The sequence below is a fragment of the Nomascus leucogenys genome, chromosome 23 (genome assembly GCF_006542625.1).
Source record: "Nomascus leucogenys isolate Asia chromosome 23, Asia_NLE_v1, whole genome shotgun sequence".
NCBI lineage: Eukaryota > Metazoa > Chordata > Mammalia > Primates > Hylobatidae > Nomascus > Nomascus leucogenys.
The window spans coordinates 31,749,201-31,763,623 of record NC_044403.1 but is presented as its reverse complement, the minus strand read 5'-3'; the positions used below and the strand labels follow the sequence as shown (position 1 = coordinate 31,763,623).

The 14,423-nt window shown below is 46.2% G+C and overlaps 1 protein-coding gene across 3 annotated transcripts in view; it reads right to left on the bottom strand.

Annotated features, from left to right (window-relative positions):
* RAD52 (RAD52 homolog, DNA repair protein) overlaps window positions 1–14,423 on the bottom strand; it is an 80,904-nt gene that overhangs the window by 27,493 nt on the left and 38,988 nt on the right. For 2 of the 3 annotated variants that reach the window (XM_030804354.1, XM_030804356.1), the window contains exon 1: window positions 7,890–8,010. The exons of the other annotated variant lie outside the window; for it this stretch is intronic. The gene's annotated coding sequence lies outside the window, so the exon portion shown is untranslated. Of the gene's footprint in view, window positions 1–7,889; window positions 8,011–14,423 lie in introns of those variants that run through there. 3 annotated transcript variants of the gene reach the window in all.

The following is a 14,423-nucleotide window of genomic DNA, read 5'->3' as shown; positions in this document are numbered from 1 at the left end:
AGACACTTTTAAACACATGCAGAACTTGATGAGGTAGTTTTGAAAAGGCAAGCCTTCTGGGGAGAAGGAGAAAAAAATGAAAGGGTACCCAAAGGGTACCCTCTGTTGGCCGGGCACAGTGGCTCACGCCTGTAATTCCAGCACTTTGGGAGTCCGAGGGGGGCGGATCATGAGGTCAAGAGATGGAGAACAGCCTGGCCAACATGATGAAACCCAGTCTCTACTAAAAATACAAAAATTAGCTGGGCGTGGTGGCGCGTGCCTGTAGTCCCAGCTACTCAGGAAGCTGAGGCAGAAGAATCGCTTGAACCCGGGAGGCAGAGGTAGCAGTGAGGCAAGATTGCACCACTGCGCTCCAGCCTGGCGACAGAGCAAGATTCCGTCTAAAAAAAAAGATAAAAAAAAAAAGATAAAAAAAAAAAAGAGAAAGGGTACCCTCTGAAAACTGTGCTGTGAAAGACACAAAAGAAAATTTGAGAGCCAAAGGACATACAACCACCTCCCTGACAAAAAAGCCTTCTAGTAGAATTAGAAGCCAGGAACTACTCTTGAACTAGGAATCTCAAAAATCATTCTGAATGATTGTCACTCCTGCTCACAAAATGCAAACTTTGAGAAAAAAAAAAGATTGAAAAGAATGAAAGAACCTCAGGATCCGGTGGGCTAATACCAAAATGCCTAACTCACATATAATTGAAGTCCCAGAAGAAGTGAAAGAGAATGGAACAGAAGAAATATTTTTAAAACTAATAGCTCCACATTTCCCAAACTGGCCGACAGACATAAATTTACAGATTTAAGAAGCTCTGCAAATCTCAAGGATAAATCTCAGGATAAATACAAATAAAATGACACCTAGATACACCACAGGCAAAAACTGCTAAAAAACAAAAATAAAGAGAAAATCTTGAAAGCAGGCAGAGAATAATAACACATTACATATGGAGTAATGAATGATGCAAATGATGGCTCCATTTTACAATAAAGGTAAGAAACATATCTAGAAATAAATTTAACAAAATATGTATAAGACTTCTGAACTGAAAACTATAAAACAGAACTAAAAAGAATTTTTTTTTGAGACAGAGTTTCCCTCTTGTTGCCCAGGCTGGAGTGCGATGGCACCATCTTGGCTCACTGCAACCTCTGTCTCCCAGGTTCAAGCGATTCTCCTGCCTCAGCCTCCTGAGTAGCTGGGATTACAGGCATGCACCACCACGCCCGGCAAATTTTGTATTTTTCTCCATGTTGGTCAGGCTGGTCTCAAACTCCCTACCTCAGGTGATCCACCTGCCTCAGCCTCCCAAATTGCTGGGATTACAGGTGTGAGCCACCACACCTGGCCTGAAATTTTTATTTTTATTATTATTATTTTTTGAGACAGAGTTTTGCTCTTGTTGCCCAGACTGGAGTGCAATGGCACCATCTCGGCTCGCCGCAACCTCCACCTCCTGAGCAAGTTCAAGCGATTCTCCTGCCTCACCCTCCCGAGTAGCTGAGACTACAGGCACCCGCCACCACACCTGGCTAATTTTTGTATTTTTAGTAGAGATGGGGTTTCACCATGTTGGCCAGGCTGGTCTCGAACTCCTGACCTCAGGTGATCCGCCCGCTTCAGACTCCCAAAGTGCTGGGATTACAGGCATGAGCCACCGTGCCCAGCTTAAAAAGAAATTTTAAAAGGCTTAAATAAGAAGGAAAATGCACCAAGTTCATATATTTGAAGACTCAATACTGTTTAGGTGTCATTTTTTTCCAAATTGATCCATAGATTCAATGCAATCCCAATTACAATTTTACCAGACTTTTCTGTAAAACTGGTAAAGATAATTCTAATATTTATATGGAAATGCAGAGGATTTAGAATATTCACATTAAGCTTGAAAACGACAAAGTTGGAAGACCTACAACTACATGATTTCAAGACTTACTAAAAAGCTACAGTAATTAAAAGTGTGGTACTAACACAAGGATTGAACAATGGAACAGAAAAGGGAGTGCAGAAATCAATTACCATTTGTACAGTCATCTTACAATATGCAATACAATAGCATCTTCAACAAACGGTGCTGGAATGACTGGATATCTATACGGAAAAAAATTAATATTTATGTATCACACCATTCACATAAACTAGAGATGGATGATAGGCCTAAACATAAAACTAAAACTACAAAATTTATAGGCCGGGCACGGTGGCTCACACCTGTAATCCCAGCATGTTGGGAGGCCGAGATGGGTGGATCACAAGGTCAAGAGTTCAAGACCAACCTGGCCAACATGGGGAAACCCTGTCTCTACTAAAAATACAAAAATTAGTTGGGCATGGTGGCGCATGTCTGTAATCCCAGCTACTCAGGAGGCTGGGGCAGGAGAATCACTTGAACCTGGGAGGCAGAGGTTGCAGTGAGCGGAGATCACATCACCGCACTCCAGCCTGGACGACAGAGCAAAACTTACAGAAGAAAACATGAAAGATTATCGTCACAGCCTGAAGGTAGCCAAGATTTCCTAGGACTCAGAAAGCAATAACTATAAAAGAAAATGTAAGAGAAAACTGATTACATCAAAATGTAAAACTTCTGTTCATCAGACAACTCTAAGAAAATGAATAGGCAACCAGACACAAGACAGGTAACCAGGATATAAAGGTTATATAAATAACTCCTACAACTCAATAATAAAAAGACACACAACCCAATGTAAAATGGGCAAAAGATTTGAGCAGGCACTTCACAAAGGAAGACACACATTGTCATGAGCACAGGAAAAAGTTCTCAACACCATTCGTGACTGAGAACTAAAATTAAGACCATGACACACCACACCCATCAGAATCACCAAAAAGACTAACAACACCAAACGTTGGCAAGGATGTAAAGCAACTGGAACTCTCATACACTGTTGGCAGGAAACAGGCTGATAAAACCTCTCACTATTCTTCTTGAAAAACAAAGGCCGACTCCAAGGACTGAGCCACAGGCCCAGGGAGTAGAGCAGCAGAGGCCCAGTCCCAGGCCTGGAGCCCCGCTGGTTTTTTGAGACGAAGTCTTGTTCAGTCACCCAGGCTGGAGGGCAGTGGCACAATCTCGGCTCACTGCAACCTCCATCTCCCAGATTGAAGCAATTCTCCAGCCTCAGCCTCCCGAGTAACTGGGACTACAGGCACGTGCCATCACGCCCAGCTAATTCTAATTCTTGTATTTTTAGTAGAGATGGGGTTTCACTGTGTTGCTCAGGCTGGTCTCGAACTCCTGAGCTCAAGTGATCCCCCCCGCCTGAGCCTCCCAAAGTGCCAGGATTACAGACGTGAGCCACCATGCCTGGCCTATTGGTTCTTTATATATCTTGAATATCAGTCTTTTGTCAAATAGGTCCCTGTGTTTCCCCATTCATTTTCTTAGAGTAGTCTGTGATTACCTTTTGATGTAATCAATCATATTTATCTTTGTGTGTGGTCTTGTTTTCTGTTTTGTTTTGTTTTTTTAAGTGACTCTGTGGCATCCTGAGCCCTAAGAAACCTTTGCATACACTCAGGTCATGAAGATATTATTCTCATCTTCTTCCAGAAGCCTCACGGTTTTCTAATTTTGAAAATAGGTCTGGGCTGGGCGCACCGTGTGCAGTTGCTCACACCTGTAATCCCAGCACTTCGGGAGACTTGAGGCAGGCGGACTGCATGAGGTGAGGAGTTCAAACCAGCCTGGCCAACGTCATGAAACTCCATCTCTACAAAAAATACATGGTGGCATGTTCCCGTAGTCCTAGCTACTCAGGGGGCTGAGGTGGAAGGCTTGCTTCAGCCTGGAAGGTAGAGGCTGCAGTGAGACGAGATCACCCCACTGCACTCCAGCCTGGGTGACAGAACGAGACTCTGTCTCAAAAAAAAAAAAAAAAGAAAGAAAGAAATTAGGCCGGGTGTGGTAGAAAGAAATTAGGCCCGGTGTGGTGGCTCAAGCCTGGAATCGCAACACTTTGGGAGGCCGAGGCAAGCAGATCACCTGAGGTAGGGAGTTCGAGACCAGCCTGACCAATATGGAGAAACCCCATCTCTACTAAAAATACAAAATTAGCAGGGCGTGGTGGCGCATGCCTGTAATCCCAGCTACTCAGGAGGCTGAGGCAGGAGAATTGCTTGAACCTGGGAGGCAGAGGTTGCAGAGAGCCGAGATCGTGCCGTTGCACTCGAGCCTGGGCAACAAGAGTGAAACTCTGTCTCAAAAAGAAAGAAAGGGCCGGGCGCGGTGGCTCACGCTTGTAATCCCAGCACTTTGGGAGGCCGAGGCGGGCGGATCACGAGGTCAGGAGATCGAGACCACGGTGAAACCCCGTCTCTACTAAAAATACAAAAAATTAGCCGGGCGCGGTGGCGGGCGCCTGTAGTCCCAGCTACTCGGAGAGGCTGAGGCAGGAGAATGGCGTGAACCCGGGAGGCGGAGCTTGCAGTGAGCCGAGATTGCGCCACTGCACTCTAGCCTGGGCGACAGAGCGAGACTCCGTCTCAAAAAAAAAAAAAAAAAAAAGAAAGAAAGAAAGAAATTAAGTAGCCAGGAGCGGTGGCTCACGCCTGTAATCCCAGCACTTGAGGCTGAAGTGGAAGGATCGCTTGAGGCTCAGGAGTTCAAGACAAGCCTAGGGAACATGGCTGTCTCTACAAGCAGTAAAACGTTAGTCAGGCATGGTGGAGCATGCCGGTAGTCCCAGCTACTCAGGAAGCTGTGGTGGAGGGATCACTTGAGCGGGGGCGAGGAAGGGGTCAAGGCTGCAGTGAGCATGATCATACCACTACACTCCAGGCTGGGCAACAGAGGAAGACCCTGTCTCAAAAAAGAAAGAAAGAAAGAAATTAAATACATATCTGTCATATGATCCCAAAATTCTGATAGGTGTTTTCCCAGAGGAAATAAAAACATGATCATGAACACTGAACTAGCAAATACTGAGCCACTGCTCCTAGGGGAAATACAGGGTTACTCAACAGGCCAATACATAACCTTGTTTTATGTGTGCTTGTTTAAAGATACCTTATTTAATATATATTGTTGATGCATTAACACTGAACTCACAGCCAACAACAAAAGTGATGCCTGAACAAAGCTAATCTAAAAGCTTATCCTTTCTCTATAAGATATATCACAGCCTTCAACTTGGAAGTGCTAGACAGCACTTCTACTCTTGGAGGCCACTGTAAACAGCAAAATTGCCAAAAGCACAAAAATACAAAAAAAATGGCACTAGGTATACAGCCAAAAGAACACTTGTGAACAGTTTTAGAGCTGAAACAGGAAGGCAGAGTGTCACCTTATTTGAACACAGCTGGGAAAGTGTACAGTGGGTGACTCAAAATTTTTCACAACTACTCTCTCCCACAGCTAGCTCAGTTACATTTTTCATACACTCATCTCCAACTACACTGTTTATACTACAAGATAACACGTTTTGGTGTACATTACACAACAGCAATCTCTGACGGTTTCTGCCTCCCTGAGAAGACCAGCACACAAACATTTCTCTGCTTGATACCACTATAATTAATGGCCTGGTAAGTGTTGAACTGAGAATAGAACACTTTAAAAAACACTCCCAGAGGGGTGCAGTGGCTCACGCCTGTAATCCCAACACTTTGGGAGGCCAAGGCAGGAGGATCACCTGAGGTCAGGAGTTCGAGACCAGTGTGACCAACATGGAGAAACCCCTTCTCTACTAAAAATACAAAATTAGCCAGGCGTGGTGGCGCACACCTGTAATCCCAGCTACTCGGGAGGTTGAGGCAGGAGAATCACTTGAACCCGGGAGGCAGAAGTGGCAGTGAGTCAAGATCTCGCCACCCCACTCCAGCCTGGGCAAAAAAACAGACAAACACTCCACTCCCCCAAAAAAACAGACAAACAAAAACAAAACTCCTGCCCAGGCGCGGTGGCTCACACCTGTAATCCCAGCACTTTGGGAGGCCGAGGCGGGTGGATCATTTGAGGTCAGGAGTTCGAGACCAGCATGGCCAACATGGTGAAACCCCATCTCTACTAAAAATACCAAAAATTAGCTGGGCGTAGTGGCATGTGCCTGTAAGCCCAGTTACTGAGGAGGCTGAGACAGGAGAACCGCTTGAACCCGGGAGGTGAGGTTGCAGTGAGTCCAGATACGCCATTGCACTCCACCCTGGGCAACAAGAGTGAAACTCCATCTCAAAAAAAAAAAAAAAAAAAAAAAACTCCCCTAAACGATACCAGACCTGAGGACACTGAATTACCTGACCCAACCCAAGAGTTAAATGCTAGTTTCCAAAAACTTAAGTTTTAAATGTCTGTGCCTCAGACTGCGAGTTCTGTGGAGGACTAGACCTAGAAAGCCTAGAAAACCACCAATATCCATCAAAAATGGAGAAACAAAATGTGGTATATCCACACAATAAACAATTCAGTTATTTAAAAAATGAAGTTGATACATGCTACATACAACATAGATGAACTCTGAATCATTAAGTGAAATAAACCAAACACAAAAGAACAAATATTGTATAATACAGTACTGAGAATGGGTAAATTCATAGATTAGCGCTGCTGGGAGTAGGAGGAAATAATGGGTGTCTGCTAATGGTTTTAAGGTTTCTTTTAGGGATGATAAAAATGTTCTGGAATTAGATAATGGTGGTGGTTGCACAACCTTGTGAATATACTAAAACCACTGAATTGCACACTTTAAAAGGGTGAATTTAGACTGGGCGTGGTGGCTCACACCTGTAATCCCTCCACTTTGGAAGGGCGAGGAGTTCAAGACCAGCCTAACGAACATGGTGAAAAACACAAAGTAGCTGGGTGTGGTGGCATGCGCCTGTAATTCCAGCTACTTGGGAGGCTAAAGCAAAAGAATCGCTTGAACCCAGGAGGCGGAGGTTGCAGTGAGCCGAGACGGCGCCACTTTACTCCAGCCTGGGCAACAGAGCGAGACTACGTCTCCATTTTTTTTTAAAAGGGAGTGAATTTAATTGTATGTGAATTATAACTTTTTTTTTTTTTTTTGAGATGGAGTCTCGCTCTGTCCCCCAGGCTGGAGTGCAGTGGTGCGATCTCGGCTCACCGGCACCCCTGCCTCCTGGGTTCAAGCGATTCTCATGCCTCCGCCTCCCGAGTAGCGGGGATTACAGGCGCCCACCACCAGGCCTGCCTAGTTTTGTATTTTTAGTAGAGACGGGGTTTCGCTGTTAGCCAAGCTGGCCTAGAACTCCTGGCCTCAAGTGATCCTCCCGCGACGGCCTTCCAAAGTTCTGGGATCACAGGTGTGAGACACCGCGCCAGACCTCTATCTCAATTTTACAACAAGGCTCAATACTGAGCTAAACAGCGTCAAATTTTTATTTTTTTCCCCCGTGACAGGGTCTCGCTCTGTCGCCCGGGACGGAGTGTGGTGGTACGGGTGCGATCTCGGCTTACTGCAGGCTGGACCTCCTGGGAACACGGGGGCATGCCGCCACCACGCCCGGCGTCAAATTCCTCTTAAATCAATCATTTCTTCCCAGCGTCCCCCGCTCCCTGCAACTGAACTTCATTTAGCTATTAACACAAACCAGATTCCCCACACCTGTCTACGGGCAGCATCTCCAAGGAAGCGCCACCACGGACACCTGGCTGTCCGCACCGCGGCGGGGTCCCGGCGCGTTGGTGCCAGGTTTCCTGTACCCCGCCTTCCTACCCATCTCTCGGGAAGCCCCGATACTGAGCCCCTCACTGCACTGAACTAGAACAGGCCTCTGGACTCAGCATCTCTACGCTGAGACCTCAGGATCAGCTCCACCGCAGCCCCAGGTTCTCGACCCGCAAGCTGAGCCTTCCCACGCTCCACACCCACGGCTAGAACCACCCCGGGGGAAGCCGCTCTCCTCCCCCACTTACGCGCCTCGGGCAGGGCGCCGTACACACAGGGAGCTCGAGCTAGGCTACGGACAAGGGGAAGAGAGCTTAGATGGAGGCCGCGCAGGGTAGAATGGGAAGGGCGTGCGAGCGTCTCTGGGAAGAAGGTCCGAACCCACGCCCAGTGCGGGAGGGGAAGAAAAAACATACCAGAGAAGGAACCGTAAATCAAGTCGGAGGGGAAAAGAGCCGCAAAGCCGTCTGCGGCAGCCGTAAAGCAACCTGGAGGCGCGGTGCTGGCGTTTACGTTCTGAGCCGCTCGCCCTGCCGCTTCCCTGCGCGCCCTCTGCCTCCTACTTCCCTCCAGCTTCCCTCCGTCCGCGGCCGTCGGATCTCTGCTGCCCCCGGGTGGGCATGGCGGTTTCGTCAGGCCTTCAGGGGCTAGTTAGGCCCAGGTGGTTCACACTTCACATGCCCAGTGCCCATTAGGATGCGGGGCCCGCCCACCCATGCACAATTGGGAAAATCTGAGGAAGAATGGTTGTCAGAGACCTTCCCAGATTCCGCCCGGGCTGAGGCAGCGGTGGACCTGGTGGTTCTCGAGGCCCCTCACCACCGCCGCGCACATCCAGTCGTCACTGGATGGCGCCTTCGGTTAGCGACGACAGCAGGGAAATGGAGAAGTGCGTCTTGGGGGGCGAAGTCCCCTCTAGAATGTCCCCTGGGGCCGGGCGTGGTGGCTCAGGCCTGTAATCCCACCACTTTGGGAGGCCGAGGTGGGCTGATCACGAAGTCAGGAGTTCGAGACCAGCCTGGCCAACATGGGGAAACCCGTCTCTACTAAAAATACAAAAAATTAGCCGGGCGAGGTGGCAGGCGCCTGTAGTCCCAGCTACTCGGGAGGCTGAGGCAGGAGAATGGCGTGAACCCCGGGGGCGGAGCCTGCAGTGAGCCGAGATCGCGCCACTGCCCTCCAGCCTGGGAGACAGCGAGACTCCGTCTCAAAAAAAAAAAAAAAAGAAAAAAGAAAAAGTTTTTGTAGCGACAGGGTCTTGCTATGTTGCCCAGGCTGCTCTTGAACTCCTCGCCTCAAGTGATCCTCTTGCCTCAGCCTCCCAAAGTGCTAGGATTACAGGTATGAGCCACTGCACCTAGCCCACTTATCATTGTTTTTGTGGCGAGATATTTTCAACTTACTCTCTTGGAAATTTTGAAATATACAATAAATTATTATTAACTATAGTCACTATGCTGTGCAATAAATCTCAAAATTGTATTCCTCCTGTTTAACTGTAACTTTGTACCCTGAGACCAACATCTCCATCTCCCCATTCTCTCCCCCAACCCCTTATTCCCCAGCCTCTGGGGAATTTTTAGTAGAGACAGGGTTTCTCTATGTTGGTCAGGCTGGTCTCGAACTCCCAACCTCAGGTGATCTGCCTACCTCAGCCTCCCAAAGTGCTGGGATTACACGCGTGAGCCACTGTGCCCGGCCGATATTGAGCATTTTTATGAACCTGTTGATCATTTCTATGTCATCTTTTGATAAACGATTTTTTTATTTTTTTTATTTTTTTAGAGTCAGGGTCTCAAGCTGTCAAGCTGTTGCCCAGACTGTACTGCAGTGCTGCAATCATGGCTCACTGCAACCTCTAACTCCTGGGCTCAAGTGATCCTCCCACCTCAGCTTCCCAGGTAGCTGGGACTACAGGCACATGTCACCACACCCGGCTAATTTAAAATGTTTTTGTAGAGACAGGGTCTTTCTATGTTGTCCAGGCTTTTCACAACTCCTGGCCTCAAGCAATTCTCCTGTCTCAGCCTTCCAAAGCACTGGGATTACAGGTGTAAACCAGTGCAACTGGTGCCCTTTGCCCCCTTTGTAGTCGTGTGATCTGATTTTGCTATGAGTTGTTTGTTTTCTTTACATATTTAGAATAGGATAGTAACCCCTTATTGGATATATGGTTTCCAAATACTTTCTCTCACTCTGTTAATTGTTTTCTTTGTTGTGTCCTTTCATTTCTGATTTTGGTAATTTGTGTCCTCTCCTTTTTTCACTAGTCCAGCTAGATGTTTATTAATTTTACCTATCTTTTCAAAGAACCAGCTCGTGGTTTCATTAATTACTACAATTGTTTTTCCATTTGTTTGTTTCACGGATTTTCATCGTTATCTTCATCATTTCCTTTCTTCTGCTCACTTTAGGTTTAATTTACTTTTCTTTCTTTTTGTTTCTTATGGTGGAACCTAAACCTATGATTTTAACCTTTTTATGTTTTAAGTAAAGGCATTTAAACTATTAAACTATAAATTTTCCTCTAAGAACTCCTTTAGCTGAATTTTATAAATTCTGAAAGATAATTTTTAGGATAAATATATTTTAAAGTTACCTACCTGCATGTTATTGAATATAATATATTGTTTTCTTTTTTTTTTTTTTTTTACGAAAAACCTTTTTTCTAAGAGACAGCACCTCACTCTGTTGCCCAGGCTATGGTGCAAGTGGCATGATCATAGCTCACTACAACCTCAAATGCCTGGGCTCAAGTGATCCTCCTGCTTCAGACTCCCAAGTAGCTAGGATTACAGGGGCTACATGCCCAGCTAAGTAACAAAACATTTTTTTGATAGAGGCAGGGTCTTGCTATGTTGCCCAGGCTGGTCTTAAACTCCTAGCCTCAAGCAATTCTCCCACCTTGGCCTCCCAAAGTGCTGAGACAGCAGGTGCATGACACTATGCCTGGCTAATTAATTTAAAAAAAATTTTTGTAGAGAGGGGTTCTTACTATGTTTCCCAGGCTTGTCTTAAACTCCAGGGCTCAAGCAATCCTCCTGCCTCAGCCTCCTGAGTAGCTGGAACTACAGGTGCTCACCACCATGCTCAGCTCTAAAAACTACATTTTAAAAATAGTTCCTGCTGTTCTTTGTTGTGGGTTGAATTGTGTTCCTCAAAAAGACAGGTAGAAGGCCGGGCGCGGTGGCTCACGCTTGTAATCCCAGCACTTTGGGAGGCCGAGGTGGGCGGATCACGAGGTCAGGAGATCGAGACCATGGTGAAACCCCGTCTCCACTAAAAATAAAAAAAAATTAGCAGGGCATGGTGGCAGGCGCCTGTAGTCCCAGCTACTCGGAGAGGCTGAGGCAGGAGAATGGCGTGAACCCGGGAGGCGGAGCTTGCAGTGAGCCGAGATCGCGCCATTGCACTCCAGCCTGGGCGACAGAGCGAGACTCCGTCTCAAAAAAAAAAAAAAAAAAAAAAAAAAAAGACAGGTAGAAATTTAACCTCCAGTACTTGTGAATGTGACCTTAATTAGAATGGGGTCTTTGTAGATGTAATCAAGTAGGATGAGGTCATACTCAATTCAGGATAGACCCTTTTCAATATAATTGCTCTGTTATAAGAAAACAGGCTGGGTTCGGCGGCTCCTACCTGTAATGCCAACACTTTAGGACGTCAAGGCGGGTGGATCGCCAGAGGTCAGGAGTTAGAGACCAGCCTGGCCAACACAGTAAAACCCCATCTCTACTAAAAATACAAAAATTCACTGGGCATGGTGGTGGGTGCCTGTAATCCCAGCTACTCGGGAGGCTGACGCAGGAGAATTGCTTGAACCTGGAAGGTGGAGTTTGCAGTGAGCAGAGATCGAGCCATTGCACTTGAACCTGGGCAACAAGAACAAAACTCTGTCTCAAAAGAAAGGGAAGGGAAGGAAAGGGAAGGGGAGTGGAGGGGAGGGGAGGGGAAGGGGGAAGGGGGAAGGGGAAGGGAGGAGGGGAGGAGAGGGGGAGGGGAGGGAGAGGGGGCAGGGAGGGGGAGGAGTGCAGGGGAGGGGAAGGGGCAGGGAGGGGGGAGGGATGCAGGGGAGGGGGGAGGGGGAGGGGGAGGGGAGGGGAGAGGGGAGGTGAGGGGGAGGGAGGGAAGGGAGATGCCCGGGCCAGGTGGCTCACACCTGTAATCCCAGCACTGGGAGGGGGGCAGATCACTTGAGGTCAGGAGTTTGAGACCACCCTGGCCAGCATGGTGAAACCCCATCTCTACTAAAAATACAAACATTAGCTGGGCATGGTGGCACACACCTTTAATCCCAGCTACTTGGGAGGCTGAGGCAAGAGAATTGCTTGAACCCGCAAGTGGAGGTTGCAGTGAACCAAGATTGTGCCATTGCACTCCAGCCTGGGCGACAGAGTGAGACTCAGTCTCAAAAAAAATAAAAATAAGAAAACAGAGACAAAGACAGAAGGAAGGCAGCCATGTGAAGATGAAGGCAAAGATTGCAGCCATTATGCCAGAAGCCAAAGAACATGAGGCCACTGGAAACTGGAAGAGGCAAGGAAGTACCCTCCCCTGCTGGCAGAGCAAGCTGTCATTACTTAGTCAAATAAAGTGTATGTCTATGACCCAGTGTACAAAAAGGCCTCATACAATTTACAAAGGGACATATATGAATATATTCACTGTAGTAATATTTACTTCATAACATGGCCGTGCCAAGTTCTTTAATCTTGGACTTAGAGCCTCAAGAACTGAGAGAAACTAAATTTCTGATGTTTTAAGCCACCCAGTTTGTGGTAGTTTGTTACGATGGCTTTAGGAAACTCACACCGTGTTATTTCTTATCCATTGTGCCTGCCTGCCACAGAATTCCCATGGTGTACATCCACCATATTTCCCCATCTACCTTCCCCACTGTGAGCATCACAGATAATACCACAGTGAACATATTCCTACATGTTCCTTTATAAACTGTGTGAGAACTTTCCATACACACAGCAGTGGAACCGTTGGGTGACAGACGTCTATTTTATTTGCCTAAGTAATGACAGCTTGCTCTCCACAGCCTTTGCATGAGGCTTCCTATATCTCTACATCTCTGCCAATTCTTGGCATCATGCTGATTTATAACTTTTGCCAGTGTAATGAGTGCGAAATATTATCTTTTTTTTTTAAATTACATTTCTGATTAGTAATGATTTTAAGCACTTCCTGTGCAGGCTTAGTTTTTGGTTTTCTGTTTTTTTAATTGGCTGTTCATATCATTCACCCATTTCCGTATGTAGTCATTACCTTTTTCTTGTTGATTTGCGGGTATTCTTTGAAATTCTAGATATTAATCTCTTGTCAGATTTTGACTTTGTAAATATCTTCTCTCACTCTGTTAGCTGCTTATTAACTTTGTCCATAGTGTCATTTCCTAAACAGAAATCCTTAAATTTTATATAATAACAGGCTGGGCGCGGTGGCTCATGCCTGTAATCCCAGCACTTTGGGAGGCTGAGGCGGGTGGATCACTTGAGGTCAGGAGTTTGAGACCAGCCTGGCCAGCATGACAAAACCCTGTCTCTACAAAAAATACAAAAATTAGCCAGGTGTGGTGACATGCGCCTGTAATCCCAGCTACTTGGGAGGCTGGAGAGGCATGAGAATCACTTGAACCCGGGTGGTGGAGGTTGCACTGAGCTGAGATCATGCTACTGCACTACAGCTTGGGTGACAGAGCAAGACATCGTCCCCCCCCTAAAAAATGTAATAACAGTCATAGATATTTTTCCTTATTGATTAATCCTTGTAAAATTGTATTTAAAATCTCTTTCTGGTTGTAGGTCGCAAAAATACTGACTTACATTTTTCTATTAAAATTCTAAATTAAACCTTGATAGAGTACTCTTTTTAATTAGGTCTTTCATTTAGAATTTTCCTTGATACATGGCATTGGTTAGGGATACATTAGGGACGTATCTAATGCATTCCAGTTATGCAACTTTTTAATTCTGTGACCAGTGAGGAAAGGGGATTCTTTTCCCTAGATACAGTTTGAAAAATTACAGGGAAACACTCCGACTCACTGGATTGGGTTGCATGCCCATTATTATGGCCCAATTAGCAAGATGCCTTACTAAGTGCTAGGCAGACAGAACAATATTCGCTACAGGGGTGATAAGGTAAATAAACACATTAATTAGAATTTAAAGTTAAGTATTCTTAAGGATTTAGGAGGTAGGACAATTGCACCCTACTGGGGGAACCAGATAATTCTTCATGACAGAAATGACATTTTCAATAGACTGCCAAGCACGGCTAAGATTTATATGCATACAAAATCCTATGTGTGATGACTTCTAGAGGATAAAGCATAAGTAAGAATGCAAGGGCAAGAAATTAAGAGTATGTTTATAGTATAATCCAGTTTGGCTGAACCACAGGATATAGGAAGGTTTAGTGTGTGCTGACTGTGTAAAGATATTTGCAGAAGATACAGTGATTGCTTAGTCAATGGCCATGACCCCAACCCATTATCTTGCTAATAGAACCCTGATTTGGGACAGCAATGTACTGTTCTTCTTCTTTTTCACTCTTTTTTCTTTTTTTGAGACGGAGTCTCACTCTGTCGCCCAGGCCATAGGGCAGTGGCGCAATCTCAGCTCACTGCAACCTCTGCCTCCCAGGTCCAAGCAATTCTCCAGCCTCAGCCTCCTGAGTAATTGGGACTACAGGCACACGCCACCACGCCCAGCTAATTTTTTGTATTTTTATTAGAGACGGGGTTCACCATATTGGCCAGGCTGGTCTCGAGC